The 14,736-nt window shown below is 39.1% G+C and overlaps 1 protein-coding gene across 2 annotated transcripts in view; it reads left to right on the top strand.

The window, feature by feature from the left end:
* The first annotated feature begins 6,306 nt into the window (after nt 1-6,306).
* LOC23687627 (GIGYF family protein CG11148) overlaps nt 6,307-14,736 on the top strand; it is a 160,368-nt gene continuing 151,938 nt past the window's right edge. For both annotated transcript variants that reach the window (XM_021857487.1, XM_021857484.1), the window contains exon 1: nt 6,307-6,500. The gene's annotated coding sequence lies outside the window, so the exon portion shown is untranslated. The remainder of the gene's footprint in view (nt 6,501-14,736) is intronic.

The raw sequence follows: 14,736 nt of genomic DNA, 5'->3' as shown, positions 1-14,736 counted from the left end.
TCTTCGAATTTGCCGCACTCAAACGAGAATCAGCAACCGAACTCCACAGCTTGGCGGAGAAATTCGAGGCAAATGTTCGGATCCTCAAACAACTGGGAGAACATACTGAATATTGGGACATCCTCCTAATACGTATGCTAAGCACGCGCCTAGATCCAACTACCAGGAGAGATTGGGAAGATTACGCCACTTCGCAGAACGCCATCACTTTCAAGGATCTAACATCCTTCCTTCAACGACGTGTCACGGTTCTGCAGTCGATTCAACCGTCAAATATTAACTACATTCAGCCAGTAAGTCAACCAAGAAAACCTGTACAACGATCCGTATCGAGTCTCGGAGCGAACCATCTCTACCCACGGAAGTGCATAATCTGTTCAGACCACCACCCGCTCTACGTCTGCGAAGCTTTCTCTAAGCTAACCATTGAGCAAAAGCAAGACCAAGTAAACCGCCATCAGCTTTGCCGTAACTGTATGCAACAAGGACACTTGGTAAAGGATTGCACTTCATCGTCAACCTGCCGAAAATGCCGTGGACGACATCACACCCAACTCTGTTCGACTGATGCTTCAGCGAAATTGCAATCCATCACACCACCAGAATCGAACCCGACGGCATCTACATCAACGAGCAACTATTCATTCACTTCTGCATCTGCTATCACCGAAACCATAAGCTGCGCTACTGCTGGCGACCCACAGAAGACAATTCTCCTTGCTACTGCAATCATCAACATAATCGACGACGACGGCACACAACATGTCGCCCGCGCGCTCCTTGACTCAGGGAGCGAATGCTGCTTCATCACTGAACGCTTGTCTCAACGCATCAAGGCTCCGCGGAAGAAAGTTCATCTCCCTATCACCGGCATCGGCCAAGCAACCACCCACGCACGGCAAAAGTTTCTCTCTCGCATTCGTTCTCGAGTTGGCGAGTACTCCACCAACGTCGAGTTCCTCGTTCTGCCAAGCGTAACAATAGACCTACCAGCCACGTCCGTCGATTCTTCGACCTGGAACATGCCACCCGGCATTCAACTTGCTGATCCATCATTCGCCGATACCAACCCTGTGGACGTCATAATTGGAGCAGAAATCTTCTTTGAGCTATTCCGCAATCCTGGTCGAATACCTCTTGGCGACAACCAACCAGTACTCATCAACTCGGTCTTCGGCTGGGTGGTATGTGGTAAATCAACGGCCCGTCCATCCACACCTATCGTCGCACACTTCGCTACCATCGCAGCATGTTCGACCGACAGACCAGCATACGAAAAACAAAATCCAACTACCGATCAACAGCGAACACACAAACATTACGTCCAAAACCAGCGAGATACATCTGTAATCAACACGCGAGTCATCAATGAACTCCATTCATCATCATCTCGAATACACCACACTCCAGAGCAATCTCCAACCGTACCGCATTCCATTCAACCGAACCAAACAATCGTTCAGTCACCACAACGTTTGTGTAACCGCACACCCAATCTTCGCTTGCATCACAATCTGCTGGAACAACATTCCTGCGGTTCGATTGCACACTGCCAATCTCAGCTCGGATTTCAACGCTGCTCGACAAACATCCATCCGACTGTTTTTCGGCAAACATCTACCCAGACTGTCATCAATTTCCATCAACGAACTCCGAACTACAATCATTATGCGAGTATCACCATGTCGTCTGCATCACTCGAATCATCAAACCAGCAATTCATCGGCCAGTGCAAATCGCATTCTCAGCTAGTTTTCCGAATGGCCAAAACATCGTCTCAATGGTGGTCGTTCATAGGGGCCAGCATTTACATCAATCGTGACGCCTACTTTTCCGTCGAAGATCGTAGGATTCATTCAGCATCAACGACTGATCACCAACAACCATGGACAAATCGAACCATCATTCAAACGACCACCGACCGAGGACCTAACACCAAAACTCCTTCGCCGAAGTCATCATACAAACAAACACCACACCATCCATCGAAAACCGTTTCCTGTTTTGCCAACGCTGCCTGAGGAGGATCATCCTAAAATGAAATAAATAAAGGCCTTCTATTAGGAAGGACACGGTAAGCACCTGTCCATTATAAATAATTTTCTCAAAACCCGCTACCGGGTCTCAATTTTGCAGCATCCAAGTTAACTCCAACCAAAACAATTCCGCCATCGAAATGCCCGTCATGCATCGAAACTTCGTCGACTAGATGACAGATAAGGAGAAAGAAGGAGATAATCAAAAAAGGGAATGAGAAATGACAGAAACGAGGTTTCTGAGGGGCCAGTATGTTCGTGCATACCACGAAGCTAAGCTATACGCCACCTGTATGTGAGCAACACCACCACATCAAGTCGGCACACCCCTGTTCATCGAGTGAGATAAACGCCCAAAACGTAGGTGAAGCTCATCATGGCGAACAACCTTCTTCCGGGACACCTAATATAAAAGGGGAATAGCAAAGCGACATCGGTCTCTTTCTCGCCGCGAAGCACCATCTCGACGCCATCACCGCAAGTGGATCAGAACGCCATACAAGCAGCAAAGTTTTGTGAAATCTCTAATTAAAATGTGAAATTGAATTTGACGAATTGAAAACTATTAGTGAAATAATATTTAGAACAATAAAATAATTATTAGTATTTGGACAATAAATAAAGTAGTGTTTCGCAATAAGTGTGATCGTGAATTGAATCCGCTATTCAAAAATCAAGAAACTACTGTGGCAATACTTTCTGGGAAGATCCGTTTCCGTTGCTGCTCGCTGTGCTCTCGACAGGGGTACTTTGGCCCAATAAGCCAAATTTGGATAAATGCAACTTTTCTTGTGTTTGTGTCGAATGAACTCAATTTTGCGTTAAATCAACCCAAAATTGAGTATATTTTTCTAATGGAATTAAAGCCAAACTACCTAGTGGGGACCTTGGAAATTTAGCCAAAATTGAGTTATTGGGCTCAACTACGGAATTGCGTTCAAACAACCCAAAATTGAGTTAAATTCCGTCTCCGTGTTGAATGGTAACTTTTTCGGCACTCAGGGGCTCATTCAATTATAACGTAACGCAAAATTTGCCAATTTCAGACCCCCTCCCCCCACGTAACAGCTTTTGTATGGAAAATTTTTTGTACGGACCGTAACACTATACTAGTGTGTAGTCAAAAACCCTTGGAAACTATGAATCTCGGAGGGGAAGCAGATTTTTTCCCAAAATCACAATATGATTCTGAACAGCTCCGAACACGTTCGCGAATCACTTTTAGCTTCGGTTACTCGAGAGCACGACAGATGCGAGTAAACCAGTGCTCTGACGCTAGGGAGCGTTTGGTTTTGTTTTTGTTCCAGTTCAGCAGAAATGTCCGCCATTTTCCATCACTGATCTCTCCCCAAATCATTTGATATTCAAAGGCGTCTTTCCATCTAATCCTAATCAGTCTCTTGTTTTAATTACCCCTTTAGCACAAGGGGTCATGCAGAAATTACGCTACGCTTGCAAGGGGGGGGTCATGTCAAGTGTGACAAGCCTTACAAAGTTTTCGAAAGACTCATACAAAAAAAAAAACGTCCCCGGTCAAAAAATACGAAATTTAGCGTGACATAATTTGTGTACCATCCCAAACTTCACATCACTAGTTTACTGTCAATTTGATGGTTAATTTGATTTGAAGGTTCTCCCGAGCAGACGGGTGTGGACTTAATACTCACACCCTGAGACGAGACTCGCGGAGACGGTCTTCTTTTTTGTGATTGCTGAGTTTCTTTTTCTTATTTCTCTCAGTGTTTACATGAATCTCGCGCAAGCCGTTCAAGCTCTCACATGACCATCTTTGCCACTCCCACTCACCCCGTCGTTTGCATCACACCGAAGCATAAACGGCATTTTGAGTGAAAATTCAAGCTAGCAAACGTAGCAGATATTATAAATAACCAGTGGGTCCATTCACAAATTTCATAACGCTTTAGGGGGTGGATGGGTGTCCTAGCGTTGTTACGGCTTAAGGCCGGTTTGCTACTGACAAGAAAAGGAATCGCCTATCTCGATGCGTGGAAAATTTCTCCCAAGAAATGGTCAAGAAAATCACTTTTTTCTGATCGCAGTACGCAGTTGAGAAGAAATGTCACTTCAAAGGGGGCTCTCTGTAGGAAATTTCTTGACCCTTTCAGTCAAGGAATTTCTTTACTTTTCTTGAGCGAAACAGCATACTTAGCTTTATACAAAAAATGTAGAGTATCAATACAAAAAGCGTCACGAGAGGGTGGGTGGTCCAAAATTGCCAATTTAAGCGTTATGAGATATATGAACCAGCCCAGTCTTGTGTTTAGATTTATCAGCATCTTTGAAAAAAACTTCTCCGCTGATTGAGGTTTTTAAGGCGAAGTAGGCCGTCATTGAAATTTGTACGCGTCGTTGATGATTGTTGCAAATTCATCTCATGATTTCGAATCAAAGAAAATCAGTTAGTTTTGTACTGACACAGCTGAAAAAGTATCAGCATACTTTATGCATGTTAGCGCGTACTGTGATACTTTTTCAAGTCAATACTAACTATCAAGACTGAGTTTTATCACTTTTAAATGCAAGCTGAAAAGTCATCATTGTGGCCAAAACGAATGACGGGCTACTTAGCCTTAATAATAGTTTATTTTGAATACAATACTTTGGGCTCATTCATAAATTTCATAACGCTGAAGGTGGTGATTGGTTGTTTGTGGGTGGGTGGGTGTCAAAAACGATCATTTTTGGCGTTATGAAATTTGTGAATAAACTTTTTTCACTTTTTCAGCCAAAAACGACGGGCTGCATTTGACGTTTTGTGACAGCGGAATCTGGACTGTATATGACGTTGATATTTTTCCTCTTCGCGAGTCTCTTTCAGCTCACACCTAGCCAGTTCGCGAGTCTGTGATGTTTGTTATGGGTTAGTACCCTGCACCCCGCTAATTTGAACGTCGGGGTTCATTTTTAATTCGAACATCTAGTCACCCTAAAATCGTCTTTCTGGTTACCTCTTTCACTGTTATGTTTTAATTCTGCGTTCCGTTCCACAGCGTTTCATTTCACTTTATTCCGTTCCATGAGCTGAATGACGTTTGAACCATTTTTAATCTGAACGATGTGCGAATTAGCGGGGTACAAATTAAAAAGCGTTCAGATTAAATGTGATCAAACCAACGGGGGTACCCGGTATACACTCGTGAGCTGCTTCGTGATGCGAACTTTTCCACCACTGGGGGAGATGTTTCCTGGATTACATGGCTTGCTGACTTGATCGTGCAAAACAAACTTGCCAGTTGTCAACTATTTTCCAACATGGCGGAATTGGGTCCAAAAATTTTTAATGAAATCTTGTTTTTATTTAATAACACGAAAAAGCATGTTACTGTAACTACTTTAGCAATTTTTCCCGCTCAAATAATGGCTATATCATGTTTAAACTTTAATTTAAAAATTTGGTCCACAAATGAACCTTGACACTTTTGATCATGTTTGACGTTCGCTTAGTCGACAAAAACACCACAGGGGTTTTAGATCGACCACTGGGGTTGTTCCTATCTGACATTTCGTAAGGGACACGGAAAACAAAATACACCCAAAATTTGAGTTTAAGACAAAGGATGTGACAAAATCTAAAAAAAATATTTTTTGGGCTTAAACCAACGGAAAACATTAGAAAATTGAGTAAACATGTGTTTTTGGCCTAAACTTAAGCGTTTGGCACTAAAATTGGGACAGGGCTTTAGGACCCCATACTCTGATTGACGGATTGAACTACCTCCCTTCTAGATACCTTGCCCCGATCTTTTCCGTGCAGATATATTTTTTCATTCCTACCTAAGTTTTATGACCTTGACTTTATTGTGCCCGCTTCGTCAAAAGTTTTGCCCGCCTCGCCGTGCGAAACGGTTGACAGCTCTGTCACAAGCGCGACGCCATCGCTCTTTTAGAACAACTAGAGCCCTACCCCTCAATCGCTGAGCGAGCGAACACTGGAACGCTAAAAATCAGTCCAACAAAATTGAATCCATTCTGTGTGAGTTGTTGAATGTGAATAATTTGTTAGAAGGATTGCACGTTTATAGTGAGTCAGATTGGTTCAAAATTTGAAAATGTCGTTTTAAAACTTGAAAATGCCATTCACGTCCAAATAAAAGTTGTTTGCGATTATGTTTATGTGTTACAATGTTAGTTGAAATGTAGACCCCTAAGTTTGTAGCGAAAGTCTTCAGCGTGGCTCAAAGTGTTTCGACACTCTCTCTCGCAACTTCTCGCCTGGCTGTCCGTCTTCGTCGTCGTCGACCAACGTTAGTACTAAATTTTCCATTCATGGTGTTTTTGTTGTCTCTCAAACACGCAGGCGGCGGTATTTTGGCTCTCCTCGGGGTTTAATCCGACGAAGAAAATTATTGCGATCTTTTCGGTAGTGCGACAGTTTGAACGGGTGCAATTTCGTGCGGAAAGTGTTCTCCAGCGAGCGGTGCATCGTTTACGCGTGGAATTCAGGTAAGCGGCGGTCGCAAAAGTTGCACAAATTGCACGCGAAAAATGGACGGTGCTGCTCTGTGGGGACGACATACCGAAAAGCACAACGAGTTGCTGCTGCTTCTGCGAGGAGAAAAATTTTCTACGACGACGACGACGGCTACTTTGGCTGCTGCCTTCCTGCCATCATTGCCTCCTCCTTGTTCTTTCTTCCTCGCATCGCACATCGTCGCCGTTGTTCCGTCCATCCGAACTACATCACACAAAGTCTCGTGCTGTCAAAGTGTGCGTGCAATGTGGTGGAAGACAACGCACAGTGGGACAGAAGAGTGCGTTATGTGGACATTTTTTTTTGTTTTTAGTAAACTTTCAAGGGTTTTTCTCAATTTTGATAGAATTTGAAGTTTTATGACTAATCCTGTCGTTTCAAAAAATGCCCTGAAATTGTACGTGGTTAAATTTTCCGCCAATCTATTTACAGGGCTGGTATTGTTTGTTTTTTAGATACTTGTAGGCGAATTCTGATTACAAACCTAAAAGGGAGTTTTTTTATAGGGATTACTAGGGTAGGTGTACCAGTTATGGCCATAGTGGTTCCCTATTTCGCCATACGTAATAATCTGAATGTCTACACATTTTGAAAAGTTTTGTGTGTTTTACTAGTAAGATATAGGATATATCTTGATGTTGAAACATTCAAAAAGATTAAAAATGTGAAAGTCATCGAAATATCACATATGGTCAAATAGGGAACCACTATGGCCATAACTGGTACACTTTCCCTATTTAAATTTTCTAAAATACTATCACCAATTCCAGTCTTCCGCCTATTTTCCCAGTAGTTAATCTAACAGATTATTCAAAGACTTCAAACTTCCAAGAAAAAAGGTTTCTTCCAGAGTTATTGAAGAAATTCGTTGAGTTCGTCAACGGCATATCTAAGGAACTACTTCAAATTTCTTTCATTGATTGTTTTCGGAAATCTATTAAGAACTTTTCCAGAAAACTCGCATTTAATTCCACCAGAGGACGGGCCTGGTGTAGTGGTTAGAACACACGCTGAGGATCTGGGATCGAATCCTATCCCCGAGATAGTCACTTATGACACAAAGGTTATAGTGACGACTTCCTTCGGGAAGTAAAGCCGTTGGTCCCGAGATGAACTAGCCAGTGAATCAATTGTCACCCAACACGCAGCAACAAAGACATTGTCACCTCCTATTATTGTTGCAACAATTTTATTCCGCAACATGAGTTTATCATCACTTGAACAGAATATGACAAAGATCGATCACCACGTGCGCAGCGATTTTCTGGGCTTCGCATTGCAATTTTCGAGAATTTTCTCCGTCTTGGTAAACATTGACACATTATCAAACAGCATCCATGAAACAAATTTGGTTTTGTGTTTAAAATAACTGATTAATCGCGAGTTGAAAAGTTTGAAACAATGTTGCGTTCTGTAATTGTCATGACAATTTTGCTTTTGATTGTGTCTTTATCCGCAACAGTTGTGACAAACGGTTGTGAGCGAGCTTGCTTTGTTGTTTGTTTTTCGTCTATTTTGATGATAATTTGATTCACTGGAACTAGCCCAGGACTAAAAATCTCGTTATAAAGATAGAAAAAAAAAATTCACCGGGGATTCATCATTAAGTTGCTTCAGAAGGTATCTAGAATCTAGAATAAGTCAAATATTCATTTATATTAGGTTTTTATGAAATAACACGATAGAGCGTGCTCTTGTTACTACTTCGGTAAATTTTCCCGCTCAAATAACGGTTATATCATATTCAAAAGAGATCCAAATTTGAACCTTGACAGTTTTAATCTTGTTTGACGTTCACTTATTCGACAAAAACGCCACAGAGGCTCACCTTTTTTAACACGGGTTGTTCCTAGCTGACAGCGGACATTGTCGTAAACCAACGAAATGCATCTAAAAATTGAGCAAACATTTGTTTCTAGCCTCAACTTAAGGTGATTATAAAACGAAGCCAAACTTTGAATTTTCAAGTGCACAAGATGAGAGTATCTGACAACAGTTTGCGTTGAAAACCAATCAACTTACTTCCCTGCTGGTAGTGACCAATAGGATAGATTTTTAACGCGGAGCGCTGTTTGGTTCTCAAGTCTAGTGCTCTTGAAAATTTGAGGTGTGGCTTCGTTCTATAATCACCTTAAGCGTTTGGTACTAAAATAGGACAGGGCTTTAGGACTCTATTCCTTTGATACTGGATGAGTTCTATGTGAATACCCTTGGGAAATTTCTCTTATTCTCTGGATGTTCTGAAGTAATCATTGCAGTAGTTTCTGAAGGCATCCTTAGAGAGATTCTTGGTTAAAATCTAAATGACAATTCTGGAGGAAATCCTAATAAATCAGTGCAAGCATGGGTTGTTTTTGTTTTCGTGGTTCCTATATCGTCTCATTTTGGATCCTGTTTGATCTCTGTTTTCAATCATGAGGTCTCTAAAGTTCCTATTATAAAGGCACGCAATTGCTACTAGCCCTGTACTTACGATAAAACTGTCAAGGCTGTTCATTTTTGTAACATGGTCACTTTTTTCGACCTGATCACAAAAAGTCACTATTAGCTACAAAATGAGACTATTTTCTCAATCTGATGCAAAGGTATCAAATTCTGTATAAGTCGTTTGAACTTGAACAATACATTGTTTGTTTTTCAGATGTTCTACATTTTAGAGATAAATAGTATCTTTGAGCTGGAGAATGAGGGATTCCTAGCGACCTTTATGTAGATATGCAGGTGGATATTGTGTCGGTGTTTCAGCGCGATTTAGTCGTCTAATGAAGATATTTGTGTTGAGAACCTTGGATGTCTTCGTGAGGAAATTACTGGTGGCGAAACCAGATGTTGTTTTTATCGGAAAGTCGCTATCGATTTTTCAATCTACCTCTGAAGGATAGATATTATGCAAGGTATTCCAGGCCTTTAGCAATTTCCTCAGGATTTATGTTCATAAAAAACCTCAGATTTTTTCCAGTTCTCGTGAATTGTGGATGTTTGCATTCTATCAGGAATTGTTTTCCAAATAAACTCACTTATCAATCAAAACCCTGAAATCATTGGTGTAATTTGCTAAACAACTGAAACAACTGAAACAACTGCGGAAACCTTGAGAAGACGATGAATATTCCAAAATAGCAACGCTAATCTTCTGATTCGCAAACTGCTAATTGATTATCCCCATAGGCCTTCAGAATCAGTCACTGGGCGTTCAGTGGGACTGGTTTTGTAAATATATATATTGAAACAAGCTTAATCATCTATTTTAGATCGTACGTTAAACTGTAAACAATAAGGTGTCTCGTTCGATATAGATTTGTTTGCGCTTCACACCAGATAAATAGCAGTCATAGGAAAATGATATTTTTTCCACGATATCTAGATTTCAGGTATCCTGTTTTTTACCAATGATGTTTTTACATTTCCAACGAAAAAGGGCTTGTAGGATTTGTTTCGCAAAATTATAGACTATCTTCACAGGAAATTCCCCAAAATTTTAAAATTTTTAGTTTCTTTTCACCTTAAAAAAAAACATTCCTAAAAGAAAATCAAAGACTTCGAGATCAGTATCTATTGTATTGTAGTTTGTATTCCATAATTATGAGTTTGTATGAGATGAAAGAAAGTGTCCAATTTCAACAAGATATCAGTCAAATTACGATTTTCCATTCAAATCATCTCTTCTCCATGGTAGCAAGGGTGATCCACCGATGTTTCAAGAACGCTAGCTAAACCGAAGTGATATGATTAGCTCAATAATGATGTGAATACATTTATGCAATCCCTAAGGGAATAACTATTGAAAAACAATGAACTAATTGTTGAAAAACAATAAAAAAAATGTATAGTAATGTTGAATAATTTAGCTTATTTGCAACAACTTTTGTTCTAACACTTTTTTATGAACACTATTTTGATAGGTCAATCGTCGAATAAAGCTGTGGGAAAGAAATGGTTAATGTGCTTTACCGAAACCAAGTTTGAAGTGTGCACTGAAGATTTAGTTCTTGAGAAATTCCTAAAATATTATAGAAGAAGCTGTTGCGTGGAATCGGGAAGAGACAGAGATTCTTTAGAAATTTCTCGTAGATTCCTCGAAAATCCTCCATAATGAACTAGTCAAATTATGTCTGACTTTGATGTTGTTGGTCGAGTCTTTGTTTTACAGTACACACACAATTAACAAGATAACGGGGCTAAACACAATGCCCTGTATGTGAGTAATATCAGATTTTCGGTGTGATTTTGAAAACATTCAGAACAACTAACTTTTCAATGTTTATATTGCTAAAGTATGATTTAAGTTTCAAAAACAAGCAACTACAAAGCGCGAAGGATTGTAATTTTCTTTACTTTTTTCCAAATTGTTGTTTCCTTATTGAGAAAAAAATAATTTCATTCCGATCCTGCCATATAATTACCATATCAGGATCGCGAGTTCGTTTAAAGTGTCTCCGTTTTTAGGACGGATCAAAATTTAAATTTTCGAACGGCTGATTTTTACAACGTTGGACCAAAATATGGCCAACGAACACTTTTTCCGTTTTTTTTCGAGAAGTAAACATATCTTCTGTTCAAAATTCTACCGTTCATTGATAGTATTGACTATACTGAACCGACTACAATTTAATTAAGATGTTATTAAGCGTGCTGGTAGCAGGTCTCTTTTTAGAGACATGGTCCCTATTTTAAGGAAAATCTCTTATTTTAACCTAAATTGTCTCTAAAGTCAATATTACCGTCATATTTCCTGCTGTGAATGCTGGAAGTAAATTAGAAGCTGCAGAGAAACCTCCAGAGACTCACGCGATTAGTTTTCAGTAATTTATTTTCAGATTCCTTGGCAGAAAGCTTCAGAAATTCTTCTAGTGATTTTCTCAAGGAGTTCCAACCTCCAGTAATTGTAAGTTTATTGTTAACATCGCCTAAACTTATTGGTAAAACCCAGTATTCAAGTAAAAGGAAGTTATTTCCATAGGGATAACCTTGAACATTTTCCCAGATACTACTCCAGGGTTTCCTCCATAAAATTTTTCTACCCATTTTACCACCGGTTTCCAACTGTTCCTACAAAAAAATCTCTGAAAATTTTCTAACGCCGATTTTTCCAGTTTTGTTTCCAGTCATTTTCATATGAATACCTTTACAAATTCATCAACAGATTGTCTTAGCAATTGCTCTAAAATTGCTCCAGGGATCATTCCATGAAATCCCTTAAGAGCACTCCCAGGAAATCTGGCACAAAATCGAGGTTTGTTTCGATGAATTTCTATAACATTTCTTCCACGAACTATTCTTGATTTTCCTATAAACAATTCTCGAATAATTTCTCAAATGAAAAACACTGGTTTCACACAAGCAAATACTAGAGCAATTATTCCGATTATTCCTATACAAATTTCTTCCGGGACTGCGTTCGATGTTTTCCTAGAAATTCTTTGGTAAGTCCAAGATATTATTAAGGACAATTACGGAAAAATCTTAAGACATTAGTGAAGGCATCGTTGGAAAAATTACCGGTTGACCTCATAAAGATGTCCTAAACTCAGACAAAATCTTAACGAAATCGATGGAACATCAGAGTTTATGATCTTGGAAGATTTAGGATAATATTGCGAAATTTGTGCAAGAATTTTTGGAGGAATTCCTGAACAAAATAACAGTGGAATTTCTGAAGTAATTTCTTGGATTGTACTTTGAAAAAATCCAGCTTAAATTTCTGAAAAAATCGGTGATACTGGGAAAATATTTGCCAGAATTAGTTTCTGTTGAAATACTTAAAAAAAAACTACATGTCGTTATGTTACAAGTGATACTTGAAGTAAAGAAATGTCCATCCGGATTTTCTGTTTTTTAATAAAAACTTTTATTCAGAAAAATTACTAAAGTTTATTCATTAATGACTATTTTATATCTGCCTCTCTTCCATTCTGCCGTGAATTTTTACACTAACTATCATTTCGACTGGGTTCAAGCTTAGCAATGCTTCAACCCAGGCGAAGTGGCAAATAGCATAAAAATTACCTGCAGAGTAAAAGAGAGGCAGATACAAAAAAGTTAGAAATTAATGTTTCATTAAGCACTAGAACAGTAATTTTAGAGTACCATAACAGTATATTTAAATGTTAGAACATTACAACTCTTAATAATAGGGCAATACATCTGCAGAACATTCCCGAATGTTATGTAACATTGTTCTTTCCAATTCATGGAATGTTTCTGATCTTATAATTTAATAAAAGTATGATTAACAAAATTGCTAACAATAACAATTAACAAGGTTGCTACGATAATTTTATAATTTTGTTTGTTACTATATTTTGTTTTTTGTTTTTTTTTTAACCCGTATAGGCCTGAGTGAACACAAAAATTCTAAAACCCTCACCGCTCAGCGAATTCTTAATGAATTCTAATGATTTTTTGTCAGTATACTGGCACACATATCTAGTTTCTAGAAGTGGACAGAGGAACGCGGAAATATTCATGTGGCCGGAGTTATTCCGGTAGATCACTGGGTCAGGTCGGGTGAGAAGAGTACTGTGCGTTTGTGCCCCTAAAGGTAGTCACAGATAATTTCCAGAATCGGCTATAATGTGGCCGCTACATGACGGAATTTTAAGAAAATTGCATCAGTGTATACCTTTATAGAAACGATTGAATTAGATAACTAGGGTGTTGGTGCCATTAGTGGACTACCTAAGCTATAAAAAATCATAACAAAATAACGAAAAGCCTTAACAGAGATCTTTTGGCGTCAACAGAAAGATTTCAACCTCTACTATAAGGGAAAAATATAAAAAGAATGATAAAACTAATGTTTCAACATAAAATCGCTTGAGCCACTATTGGTACACGAGTTCCAGTAGTTGCGCTAGTGCTCCAGTAGTAGACGTTCGGGAGTGATACAAGGAATTGTAAACTAAATGGTAAATTTTAACATAGGTTTAAAATTTTTCTCTCGGAACATTAACTTATATCCTTCGAATGAAGCATAAAGATCATATCTGGGACTTTTTTCATTTTTATACATTCATTTTAAAAACTGCTTCCAACCGTTGATCCACTACTGGAACACAACGGCAACTATTGGTGCAAGGGAGCGAATTTGTTGCGTAAACTTAATTATTTATATGACTTTTTGATAGAATAAAAAGCTGAAATTTGGCAAATCGACTAAACTAGAGGAGATCTATCCACCAAAAATAACACATGTCGTTTTTATCGAAAAATGTGTGTTTTATTCCATAGTCCAATCTACTGGTACATAACAACCATTGGCACCGGCACCCTATGAGTTTTGCATTTGATTAATCCTACAAATGACCATTTTCGGGTCCCGGGACCCCTCAAACATACGAAAAAGTGGCCAATTCAAATCTGAACATCTGTGCCAAGCTTATGGGAACGTATTCTAGTGCCAAATTATGTTTGATTTCTTCTTTTCGAGAATTGAAACGGTATAGTATGCAACAAATCTACGGCCTGTTCTTCCGGGCATAACGTCCGAATGGCCACAAACGGTATATTTTAAACGATGCAAAACATTTCATTTATAATGTTGAATATCAGATCTTAATGATTTATGCAAATTGAAATTATTGTCATTGCAAATAAATAAAGGTAACTTGGCATGTCTCAAAAAAATAGCCCTTTTTTACCCGACTTGACCCAGTAACCCACCGGAATAACTCCGGCCACAGAAATATTTCCGAGTTCCTCTGGCCACTTCTAGAAACTAGATATGTGGGCCAGTGAACTGACAAAAAATCATTTGAATCCGTTAAGAATTCGCTGAGCGGTGAGGTTTTCTGTATTTTTGCTTTCACTTAGGCCTATACGGGTTAAGGCGAATTTTTGATATTTCACTCGATCCTTCGTGTACAATTTCTTTCAGGCGTTCATATCTGTTTCGATAGGCCATTTGCCTGAATATTCTTATAACTTCATGGCAAGGATTTGTTAACGTTATGGCAATGACATGGTTGATGGTCCATTGGCCTTCGCTTCTGCTTCTCAAGCAGGGGGTCGTGGGTTCAATCCCAGACATTATGACGCAAATCAGTTCTAGCTATTTTAGTATCGCTCGAATTGAATAAATCGATTTAACCTCTTACTACAGTAGTATCCATACAGTCGAATAACTTATTCATCACTAACAAAACACTCCTACCTACTTCCTATAGCTGTGGCAAAGGCAGGAGATTATCTGATTTTCTTATTTATAAC

Source organism: Aedes aegypti, chromosome 1 (genome assembly GCF_002204515.2).
Source record: "Aedes aegypti strain LVP_AGWG chromosome 1, AaegL5.0 Primary Assembly, whole genome shotgun sequence".
Classification (NCBI taxonomy): Eukaryota; Metazoa; Arthropoda; class Insecta; order Diptera; family Culicidae; genus Aedes; species Aedes aegypti.
This window is presented reverse-complemented; position numbering and strand designations above follow the sequence as displayed.